The sequence below is a fragment of the Macrotis lagotis genome, chromosome 4 (genome assembly GCF_037893015.1).
Source record: "Macrotis lagotis isolate mMagLag1 chromosome 4, bilby.v1.9.chrom.fasta, whole genome shotgun sequence".
NCBI classification, from domain to species: Eukaryota; Metazoa; Chordata; class Mammalia; order Peramelemorphia; family Peramelidae; genus Macrotis; species Macrotis lagotis.
Window position 1 is genome coordinate 265983506 of NC_133661.1, and position 12563 is coordinate 265996068.

Below are 12563 nucleotides of genomic sequence, written 5' to 3' on the forward strand. Positions count from 1 at the left end.
CTGCTGACTTTGTTTTCATGTTTTTTTCCTGCATCTCTCTCACTTCTCTTTCCAATTTTTCCTCTACCTCCTTTACTTGATTTTCAAAACCTTTTTTTGAGCTCTGCCATAGTCTGGCCCTAACTTCCATATTTCCTGGAGGATTTAGATACAGAAGCTTGGACTTTCTCATCTTCAGATTATGTGTTTTGGTCCTACATGAGACCAAATTAATAGTCTATCATCAGGTTCCTTTTTTTCCTATTTACTCATTTTCCCAGTCTGTGGCTGATTTTGGGGGGCTTCTTGACCTTTTGACTATTATTAGGCTACCCCGCAAGGACCTCAGTTCCTTCAAGGTCTTATGGAAGGCTCTGACTGCTCTCATGACCTGTAGAAGACCACAAGCTCACCCCTCTGCCCTCGGGCTGTGAGGAAGGTCCATGATCTATGGGGGGGTCCTAGACTGAGACCAGAATCTGAATATGGACAAAACACCAGAGTCCTGTCCCAGGGACAGAGGAAAGACCTCAATAGTTTCCTTCCATTCCCTTACCTTCCATGGGCTAAACACTCAGGGAGCAGTTGCCGGATGTCTGCCTGCAGGGCTGCTCTGTAGGACTACTTCTATTTTCTGGGATCTGGGCTGCACTTGGGGCCATGGCTGCCCTGAGGAAGGCCATGCTGGCCTGGGCTTCCCCCTCACTCTGGAAGAGATCTCTTTGCTGATATTCTGAGTTGTGTGTAGTGCTACCTGGAGTGGCAAGTCAGGAAATTGCTTCTGCTGCCAGGAGTTGGGCTCTTAGGGACCCAGTTGCCCTGGGGCTTTTCCAAGAAGGCTGAAGTTCCTTCTCTCAGGTGCATTGCTGCCCCTCCAACCCCATGGAACAGAGCCTTCTGACTATTTTTTGAGGTTACCTTGGGCTGGAGAATTGCCTCCCTAGATTTTTATGTGGGTTCTGTCTCTTGAAAATGTAGAGTCATAATTTCGAGATTTTTAAAAATATTTGGAGAGGGCTCCTTAGAGAGGCTGTTCTCCTTTAGCTATCTTGGCTCTGCCCCCCAAGAAATTTTTATATAATTGTTAGTTTTGATATGATGCTCAGGAGCCTGCCTAGTTTCTATAGGTTTATTAAATGCTTCAATCTTTTAGGGACCTCAAATAAATGATTTTCTCATTGTCCTTGCCTAAAAGTAAGTTTATTTTTTATTAGCTTAGTATTTTTTAAATAGGAAAAATTTACAGAAAGATTAGAGGCTACACAATGTCTGGTGAATTCTTCAATGCCTATTTTGCTTTCTGAGACCAGAAGATTAGGGTAGTTTTCCTTGATAATTTCTTGAAAAATGCTGTCCTAGTCTTCCTTTTGATTATGACTTTCAGGTAATCTAATGTTCCTGATATTATCTCTCTTGGATCAATTTTCCAAATCATTTGTTTTTCCAATGCATTATTTTACATTTTGCTTCCAGTTTTTCATTCTTTTGAATTTGTTTGAAGGATTTTTGATATCTTGTGGAGTTATTAGCTTCCACTTATCCCATTCTAAACTTTAAGGAATTGTTTTCCTCAGTTAACTTTTGTACTTCCTTTCCATTTTGCAATTGTAGTTTTTAAAGAGTTTTTTTCTTTGGTGGATTTTTGTATTTCCTTTTCCATTTGGTTAATTCTAATTTTTAGTCGGTTGTTTTCCCCTTCCCAAACTGTTGAACTCTCTCAAATCACTCTCATTTCATTTTCCAATTGTTCTTCTCTCTTATATGACTTACAATCTCCTTTTTGAACTCTTTCATGAGTTTTTTTCTAGGCTTTGAACTATTTCCCAATTTGGGTGATGGTGCCCATAGGTGTTTTTTTTAATTTTTATTAAAGATATTATTTGAGTTTTACAATTTTCCCCCCAATCTTCCCCCCCCACCCCACAGATAGCACTCCGTCAGTCTTAACTTTATTTCCATGTTGTACCTTGATCCAAATTGGGTGTGATGAGAGAGAAATCATATCCTTAAAGAGAACCGAATTCTCAGAGGCAACCAGATCAAGCAATAAGACATCTGGGTTTTTTCCCCCAATTAAAGGGAATAGTCCTTGTACTTTGTTCAAACTCCACAGCTCTTTATCTGGGTACAGATGGTACTCTCCTTTGCAGACAGCCTAAAATTGTTCCCAATTGTTGCACTGATGGAATGAGCAAGTCCTTCAAGGTTGAACATCACTCCAATGTTGCTGTTAGGGTGTACAGTGTTTTTTTGGTTCTGCTCATCTCACTTAACATCAGTTCATGCAAATGCCTCCAGGTTTCCCTGAAATCCCATCCCTCCTGGTTTCTAATAGAACAATAGTGTTCATAAACATATACATATACATATACCACAGTTTGCTAAACCATTCCCCAATTGAAGGACATTTACTGGATTTCCAATTCTTTTCCACCACAAACAGGGCTGCTATAAATATTTTTGTACAAGTAATGTTTTTACGATTTTTCCTCATCTCTTCAGGGTATAGACCCAGTAGTGGTATTGCTGGTTCAAAGGGTATGCACATTTTTGTTGCCCTTTGGGCATAGTTCCAAATAGCTCTCCAGAAGGGTTGGATGAGTTCACAGTGTCACAGATTTCCCACATCCTTTCCAACAATGATCATTATCCTTCCTGGTCATACTGGCCAATCTGAGAGGTGAGAGGTGGTACCTCAGCGTAGCTTTAATTTGCATTTCTCTAATAATTAATGATTTAGAGCATTTTTTCAAATGGCTATGGATTGCTTTGATCTCCTCATCTGTAAATTGCCTTTGCATATCCTTTGATCATTTGTCAATTGGGGAATGGCTTTTTGTTTTAAAAATATGGCTCAGTTCTCTGTATATTTTAGAAATGAGTCCTTTGTCAGAATCATTAGTTGTAAAGATTGTTTCCCAATTTACTACTTTTCTTTTGATCTTGATTACATTGGTTTTATCTGTGCAAAAACTTTCTAATTTAATGTAATTGAAATCATTTAATTGGTTTTTAGTGATGTTCTCCCACTCTTCCTTAGTCATAAACTGTTCCCCTTTCCATAGATCTGACAGGTAGACTAGTCCTTGATCTTCTAATTTGCTTATAGTATTGTTTTTGCCCATAGGTGTTTTGACATTGTTGTCATCTTCTGACTTTGTGTCTTGATCTTCCCTATCACCATGATAACTTCCTATTGTCAGATTCTTTTTGTTGCTGTTGTTCATCTTTTGGAAATTTCCCTTCTCTCTTAAATTTAAGCTCTGTTCCTGGGGTGAAAAGGTCACTGTCTCAGACTTCTTGTGCCAGGGCCTGCAGACTCTGATTTTTGCATAGTGTTACACTGATATTGCATTGAAACCAGTAGGGGAATCTTGTGTATTGTGCAGTGCCCAGCATGGGATGGTAGTGGCTGATACTTCTGGAGGTGTAGACGATTTGCCACCTTACCTGCTGCTGAGCTGGGGTACTATTGTTGGTATCTAATACATGCTAAAAAAGGAGGGATGTTTCTGAATTATATACTGAGTATTTGGTCATCTGACTGTTAGCTTCTTCTTGCCCACCTTGCATTATGCTGAAGTGCATGACAGTTCTCTGAACTGGAGACTTCTCATCCTCCTGACTATACTGAGATAGGTGGAGGATCCTGGTCTTTCAAGTTCAGAGCATGGGGAACTGGAAACTGCATTATATCACTAACAGAAATAAGGAAATAAAAAGAAGAATTTTGTTTGAAAGGAAGATGATGAGACTGATGATAGAGTTCCTTGGTATGAGGTGCCAAATATGCACCCAATTAGAAATATTAATCAAATAAGTAAAAATATTGGACTGGTCCTAAGAAAAGTGACCAAGACTAACTTGGATGTCTTTCAATTAAAGATAATAGTTGAAATAATGGGAGCAAATGAGATTACCAAGATAAAGAAAAAAATATGGATGTCAAGGCCACACACTAGATAATACTTATATTTAGAGAATTACAGGATAAAAATTAGTCACAGTAGGAGTGACTTGGAGATGTAAGAGGAAAATCATGAAGGTATAGCATCATGGAAGACAAGAAAGAAATAGCAAAGAAGGAGTCAGAAGTGTCATGTGATTCATAATAGTCAAAAAATTAGGGTATCATTGTTGATGTTTGAGAAAATATTTGCATTAGAGTAGTGGAAATAGAAGTCATTTTTAAGGGCCTAAAGAATGAGGGAATTTGAAAAGATGGAGGCAGCAAATATTTTAAGAAATTTGGTTGTATCTGGAAGAGTTCTTCTACTTGCATGCAGGACATGAGATAAAAGTTTATCTCAGGTTTAAGGTATTATACCAGACTATATTACATATATATATATATATATGTATATATGTATACATACATACATATATATGTATATGTGTATGTGCACATGTGTGTATGTGTATGCTAATAAATATGCCTCTAGTGAAACATGCATGGAGAGTCATGAATATAAGGGATATGTGTAATTGTATAAGAGAGATCATGTGTGGCCATGGCACAGCTACAGTGAAGATACAGTTCTTGATTATGTTGTTGAAGGACCAGCAATTTCTTCTGGTGATCTCTCTCTCTCTCTCTCTCTCTCCCCTTCATTGCCCTCTTCCCCCATGTACATTCATTTTATGTAATATGTTTATATTAAGTACATTATATACAATTTGTTAGTATCAGTGAGGTACACCATTCTCATGATTGCTGCCAGCACAATTCCACAGAACCTTTCATAAAATTTATCAGGTGGTGTTTGGACCTGTGATATCATTGCTATAGGAAACTCACTTAGGCAAGTTAAATTTGCAGAACCAAGAGAACATTGTATTTAGTAACAGTGTTATTGTTTTTTTAAAAAATATGACTTTGAGGCAGCTAGGTGGCACAGTAGATAGAACACTAGCCCTGATCAGGAGGACATGAGTTCAAATCCAGTCTCAGACACTTAATAATAATTTCCTAACTGTGTGACCTTGGACAAGTCACTTAACCCCATTATCTTGAAAAAACAACCCATAAAACGTTTTAAAATGACTTTTAAGGAATAAGTTATTTTGACTATTATAAATACTCAAATTTACTCTAAAGGACATTTAAAGAAAGACAATATCTTTCCAAAGAAAGAACTGATATACAGAAGTATAAATATATATATGATATATAATTTTTCATATATGTAAATATGCGTGTATATTTAAAATATATACATTTTACCTTTGCTGTACTTTTGGAAGGAATAGCAAATTGTGCATAAAAGTGACAGATAAGAAACATTTATTTTAGTCCATAAATTAAAAATAATATTTATTTATTTATTTTAATAGATATTTTATTGATATTATTGATATGCATGTTATATGTTTTTCAACATTCATTCACATACCTATGTATATTTTTAATTTACAAAATTTCCTTCTACCCTCCTTTCCCTTCCCCCACCACTCAGTGGCAAACAGCCAGGTTAATAGTGTATATATACATTTATGTTAAACATGTTTACAGATTAGTCATTTTTGGTATGAGGAATTAGGGTTAAGAAAAAGAAATACAAAGAGATACTTTTTTAAAAAAGTGAATGAAGTGTTCAGCATATTCGGAAGGATTTTGTTTGTTTTGTTTTTGCTTTGTTCCATTTCTCTTCTTCTGGATGGGGATTGCATTGTCCAATAGCTGGTCTAAAAGAATTCTCCTTTTTTTCTGAACTGCTAAGAGTAGCTGCATCCATCAGGGTTGATCATTTCACTATTTTTGTTAATGTGTACATTGTTCTCTAGGTTCTGCTTTTTTCATTCAACATCAGATCCTGTGATTAATTCCATGTTTCTCTAGAGTTTGACCATTTATGGTTTCTTATAGAATAATAGTATTCCATAATATTCATGTGCCATAACTCGTTTAACCATTCCCCAATTGAAGGGCATCCGCTCAACCTACAATTCTCTATCACACAAAAAGAGCTGCTATGACTATTTTGGAACATGTGAGATTTTTGGGAAAAGTTCCATATTGCTCTTCTGAATAGTTGGATCAGTTCACAACGCCATCAGCAATGCATTAATGTCACAATCCTCCCATAACCTCTCCAACATTGATCATTTTACATTTTTCTCATCTTGACCAATCTGATAGGTATGAGGTGATACCTCAGAGTTATTTTAATTTGCATTTATCTAATCAGTAATGATTTGTAGCATTTTTCATTTGTTTATATATATATATATATATATATATTTACCTTTAATTTCTTCATTTGAAAACTGTCTATTCATATCCTTTAACCATTTGTCACTGTGTAATGACTTGTAGTCTCATAAATCTGATGCAAATTGCCATACAATTTGGAAATGAGACCATTATCAGAACTCCTAGAAGATTGTTTCCCAGCTTTTTGCTTTCCTTCTAATTTTTGCAGCATTGATTTTATTAGTGAAAAGTCTTCTTAATTTAATATAGTCAAAATCATTCATTTTGCAGTTTATAATATTATATTTCCTGTTTCATCATAAGTTTGTACCCTTTCCATAAACTGATAGCTAGAGTATGACTTGCTCTATTAATTTATCTATTATGTCTCCTCTTATATCTAAATCCTATACTCATTTTGACCTTATTTTGTACAGGTTCCAAGATGTGGGTTATGCCTTGTCTTTTCAATACTCTTTTTTCAGTTTTCCCTAATATTTTTTGTCAAATAGTGAGTTCTAATCCCAGAAGTTAATGTCTTTGGGTTTGTCATACAATAGATTACTATAGTCATTTTCTACTGTTTCTTTTGAACCTATCCTGATCCACTGATCCATTATTCTATTTCCTTTTTTGGATTATTTATTTTATATTATTACAATAATCTTGTTGTGAAAGAAATCATATACCTCCCTCCCCAAGAAGATGAGAAACCTCAAGATTAGTGAGGTAGAAAAAATTTTTACTTCAGTCTGTGTTCAGATTCCAATGTCTCTGTCTTGGGGATGAGTTGTCTTCTTTATCCTAAATCCACCAAAACAGTTGCTTCAATATTTTCCCCACAGTTGCTATTACTAGCTGAATTTCATTCCACTCTAATTCTTTCCAATCTCATTTATTCTATTCTCTCCCATGATCTTCCTTCTGTTCTATCACCTATTTCCCACTTTTCACCCCCCCCATTTCTCCTTATCCTGTCCCTTTCTTCTCATTTGTCTCTAGGGTAAGATAGATTTCTATGCCATATTAAGTGTGAATGTTATTTCCTCTCTGAGTCATTTCTGATAAGGATGAAGGCTCATTCATTCCCACTCACTTTCCCCCATTCCACTCCATTCAAAAAAACTTTTTCTTGACTTTTATGTGAAATATCCTAGCACTTCTTCCTTTCCTTTCTCTTCCTCCCAGTACTTTCCTTTATTGCCCCTTAATTCCATCTTTTTAACTATACTATACCATTACAATAAACTCATTCCTGAGCCTTGTCTATTTATACTTCATTTAACTGTTCTTATAAATGAGAAATTTCATATGAGTTATCATTATCTTCTTCCCATGCAGGAATATGGATGGTTCAATATCCTTAAGTTCCTCATATTTAGTCCTTCTCGTCCACTCCCTCTATGGTTCACCTGCATCCTGTACTTGGAGATCAAACTTTCTGTTCAGCTCTGGTTGTTTCAATGGGAAAGTTTGAAAGTCCCTTGTTTCACTGAAAAGTTCTTTTCCCCTGAAAGAGAATGTTCAGTTTTGCTGGGTAGTTGATTCTTGGTTGCATTCCAAGTTCTCTTGCCTTCCAGAATATTAGATTCCAAATCTTATGAGCTCTTAATGTAGCTGCTGTTAAGACCTGTGTGATCCTGACTGCAGCTCCATATTTGAATTGTGTCCTTCTGGCTGCTTGTTAATATTTTCTCTTTGACTTGGGAGTTCTGGAACTTGACTATAATATTCTTGGACTATAATATTTTTTGGATCTCTTTCTGGGGGAGATTGGTGAATACTCTCAATTTCCATTTTACGCTCTACTTCTAGTATATCAGGGCAATTTTCCTTAGAAATTCTTTAAAAATGAAGTGAAGGGGCGGCTAGTACCTGAGTTCAAATCTGCCCTCAGACACTTAATAATTACCTAGCTGTGTGGCCTTGTACAAACCATTTAACTCCATTGCCTTGCAAAAACCTAAAAAAAATATGAGATCAAGTCTCTTTTCCAGATCATGACTTTCAGGGCACCCAATAATGTTTATATTATCTTACCTGGAACTGTTTTCCAGATCAGCTGTTTTTTTTTTCAATAAGATACTTCATATTTTCTTCTAATGTTTCATTCTTTTGGTGTCAAATTATTATGTCTTGATTTCATGCAAAGTCATCAGCTTCCTTTAGCTCCATTCTACATCTGAAGGATTTGTTTTCCTCAGAGAGCTTTCTTATCTTCTTTTCCATCTGACCAGTTCTGCTTTTTAAAGCATTATTCTCCTCAATAACTTTTTGAACTGTCTTATCCATTTGATTTTAACATGTTATTTTCTTCAGCATTTTTTGGGATCTCCTTGATTAAGCTGTCAACTTTGTTTTCAAGTTTTTCCTGCATTTCTCTCATTTTTTTCCCCAATTTTTCTTCTCTCTCCCTTACTTGCTTTTCAGAATATTTTTTTAGCTCTATCATAGCCTGAGCCCAACTTCTTTATTTCTTGGAATCTTTAGATGCAGAATATACTCAGACTTTTGTAATAAAACTCATCTCAGACATAAGTCAGATGAAACCCAGCTACATAGCTTCCCTGATTAAATTATGATGTTTATCCTTCGAAGTCTGTAGACTTCCTTATCAGAAAGCTTCCTACACACCTTTTATTTTAGGTAAGCGTTTACTGGTGAGCCAACAAATCAATTTAATGAATAAGAATATATGCATATCTCTGGTGACAAAAGTCACCAAAGACATGTGTAAAGCACTCTTAGGGGCTGGCCCTCAACAGATGGGAATTTTCTTACAGTGAGTCTCTAAATCAATGAAATTATAGTTACAATTTAAAAAACAAAGAAAAGAAAAGGTAAGCTCCATATGGAATGGAAGCAAGGATAGAACAGAGAGGAAGAATATCAAAGCATGTCACAATCTGGTTAGCATAACGTCAAAAGGCTCCGAATTATCTGAAATTGGTAAGAAAGGTTAAGAACAAAAAATATATATCTTATTTGGATTTACTGGGGAAAAAGAAGTTACAAAATATAGCTATGATCATTCCTTAAGTGATTGACAAGTTGGTAATTGTTGATGAAGAACAGGCAGAGCTATTTTTTCTTTCTTTCTTTCTGTCTCTTTCTTTCTTTCTTTCTTTCTTTCTTTCTTTCTTTCTTTCTTTCTTTCTTTCTTTCTTTCTTTCTTTCTTCCTTCCTTCCTTCCTTCCTTCCTTCCTTCCTTCCTTCCTTCCTTCCTTTCTTTCTTTCTTTCTTTCTTTCTTTCTTTCTTTCTTCCTGTGTCTTCTACCAAGGAAGATTATCTTTAGAGTTGCAAGGGCAGAACAAAAAATGTGTGATAAGGTTATTGTGCCTAAGAGAATTAGAAAGTAAGAGAATGTCAGTTTCTTTTTTTTGGGGGGGGGTGATGCTGGTCTGTTTAACCAATGACTGCACTGTGAGCAGGGCCCGTTCTGGGCTACAAGAGAGGGGAAGACAGAGATGGCTAGAGGACAAGGGTGGTGAGCCCTCAGGGATCTCCTAAGCTAACTGGGCAAGGACAGGGGTACCAGTGAGAACTCAATATCAAAGAATGGGAGAAAGTGCTCAAGAGGCTGTGGAGATAGTTTACTTCTTCCTGCTGAGCAGGGTCATGTCAGCACTTCCAGGCATGGGCCTTGCAGATAGGATTGGATCCCAGCATGGAAGGGACAAGAAATATTCCAGGTGTGGAGAACAGGTTCCATCCCCCCATACAGACCTAGAGCGTGCCCTGGGGACACTGGTCCCTTTCTGGACTTGGGCAGTGGCAGGCAGACCATTAACCCTTCTGGCCCTATTCTCTTAATCCTCCAAACAGTTTAAGTCCTTTCCAGGAGGGGCCAAAATGAAGTCTCCTGACAGCAGGCTAAGCTTCACCCTTGTCTTTTAGTGATTTTCAACTGTCTACAAGTTAAAACTAAAAATACATTTTGATATCTCTGATGAGGGTATGGAGATAAAAGAGGCAGGGGGAGAAGTGAGGTGGAGTCCAAAGGCTATGAAGCGCAGCATCCTACCTTCGCCTACTTACTGAGGTACTTCTACTGCCAGTGCTGGAGGTGACCTTGTAAGGAGGGTGAAAAACTCCGATGCCCTGAAAACCTCGAGGCTCCCAAAGTGCAAATGCTTTTTAGAGGCAGCAGCCATGGCCTTCTATAGCTGTAAACACAGACACCAAGCTCTTGAGAAAGAAGAAAGCCCTTGCTAGGAGCAGGCTGGTACACAGAGAGCAGGACTGGCACTAGTGATGTCCAAATCAGAACAGGACAACTCTAGGAGGGGAATATCCTTTAGCAAGTGGTGGCCATTAAACTGTTTCTAGGACCATGCCCCACAGGTTTTGGTGGGGAGGTGGGAGATGGAGGGAAAAGGCAGTCAGTATGCCCTAGGCTGCTAAGAACCAAGAATCCTGGAACGTCATTGGGGTACAGGGATGGGAGGATTTCAGGTCCTGGCTACTGATAATGGGAGAGGAAATTAAGTAGTCAAAATTACTTGTTATGGAAAACAAATTAAATAAAAATACCACCCTAAATGTTTCATTGGCTAAAGAAGCTCAGATCTGTTGCCTACAACCCCAAGTGAGAATAAGTGGGCCATGTGAGAAGGCAGTTTTACCTAGCTCCTCAAAGGCCAACTTTATCTCTTATTGAAAGTATTTAGGAGGAATCTGGCACATATATAAGGTTGGCAGAAACACTGTGGAAATTGGAAATGGGTCATTCTGGCAACTAGTCCATCCAACTAGCTTGGAGTGGCTTCCTGGAGGAGGGAGCAGGGTCTCTACCTGCACAGCTAGAGTCAATTGTCAATTCTCCTCAAACAATTACAAGCAATAGGGGAGGGAAGGTTGGTTGTGATTTTCTATATATAAGAGGGAGGACCAGGAACTAGACCCTCAGTTCAGGCAGAGGCTCTGATTACCTGGGACAGGCTCAAACTTCCAGTTTATGGAGAGGGAGAGGACCCCTTCCTTGCCTTGCCAAAGTCAGTGAGGTCTGAGAAACTAATGTTGGGTTTTGGGAAACTGCACATGAAAGCTGAAGCTGTATTCTCTCCCACCCCCAAAAGGGAAAGACAGATAGTGACTGGTGCTACCACACCAAGTCAGGGAACCCAGAATGGGGACCCTTCTGCCCTGAAGAGAGAGAAGGGCAGCACCTCATTCCTTGGGAGGCATCAGGAAAGGCCAGACAGCAAGAATCTTGGATGGTGGTGACTCCTCTTTTCATCAGTAATGCTAAGAACTAGGGAGGGAAATGAGTTTAAAAAATGCCACTGGTTATATTTGGGCTGTTCCTCCCTAAATGGGAAGGCCTTTGCCTCAATGGTCCAAACTAGACTGGGGGCTCTCTTCGACATTCCTGGTCTATCCCCCAAGTTTTATTCTGGGCATTGTAGGCCAGGGTCCACTGGTTCATGAGGTTGTCAGGGGACCTCATCCATTCCTTCTTCAGTAGTATTTTCATCTGGGAAAGATACATGTTGGGGTTCCCCTTCTTCAGTCTGGGCAGGTGCAGCTCTTTAAAGGCAATAAAAGTGACTTTCATGTGGCACTTGGGTTGGTGGTCAGAGTCATCATTCACACTGAGCACAGCTATGGCATCTTTGATTCTGCTGGCTTCCACCCTCCCCTCATTGGACATCAGGTGGTTGATGTTCTCCTCCAAGGTGATTTTTTGACTTGTCCACTGTCTCCTCATTCTCTTTCTGTTGCTGGTCTTGGTGGAGTGTCTCCTCTATCTGGGCCTGGGTCACTTTGTCTGGGGTCAGGGGCTTGAGTTACTTCCCCTTCAACTTGGAGTCTTCTTCCAGCAGTCTCTGCAACTCTTTCTTCCATTCCAGCTACTCTCAACAGTGCTTCTCCTTCTACTTCTTCTACTCCTTCCTCATGATGTGTTTGCAATCAAACTTCCAATAGGCATCCTCCAATTCCTGCTGCCACTTGGCATCACCTGCTACTTTGGCCTCAACTTCCTTGCTCAGGCTGCGGCTGACTTGGTGCTCTCTCCCTGAAACTTCTTGGGCATCCCTCAGCATGGACTCCTTCCTTGAGCTCAGGATCATGTCTTGACACTTTCTTTTGATGAATTCAGGTACAGCTGTGATGCACAGGATAGAGCACAAGACCTGGAGTCAGGAAGACCTGAGTACAAAATCCTACCTCAGGCATTGGACAAGTCACTTTCACCGTATTGCCTCAGCTTTCTTATCGGTAAAATAAGTGGGAGAAGAAAATGGGAAATCACTCTTTGTCAAGTACATTTGTCAAGAAAACCACAAATAGGGTCACAAAGAGTCATGCATTAGTAAAACAACTGAACAACTTGATGAATTCAAGTCATCTAGCCCTTCAATTATTTTCTGCTTAAAGAAAAACTGA

The 12563-nt window shown here is 38.5% G+C and overlaps 1 pseudogene; it reads right to left on the bottom strand.

Moving 5' to 3' along the window:
* Positions 1-11517: 11517 nt before the first annotated feature.
* On the bottom strand, positions 11518-12210 carry LOC141522913 (coiled-coil domain-containing protein 124 pseudogene; annotated as a pseudogene).
* Between the last annotated feature and the right edge of the window lie 353 nt (positions 12211-12563).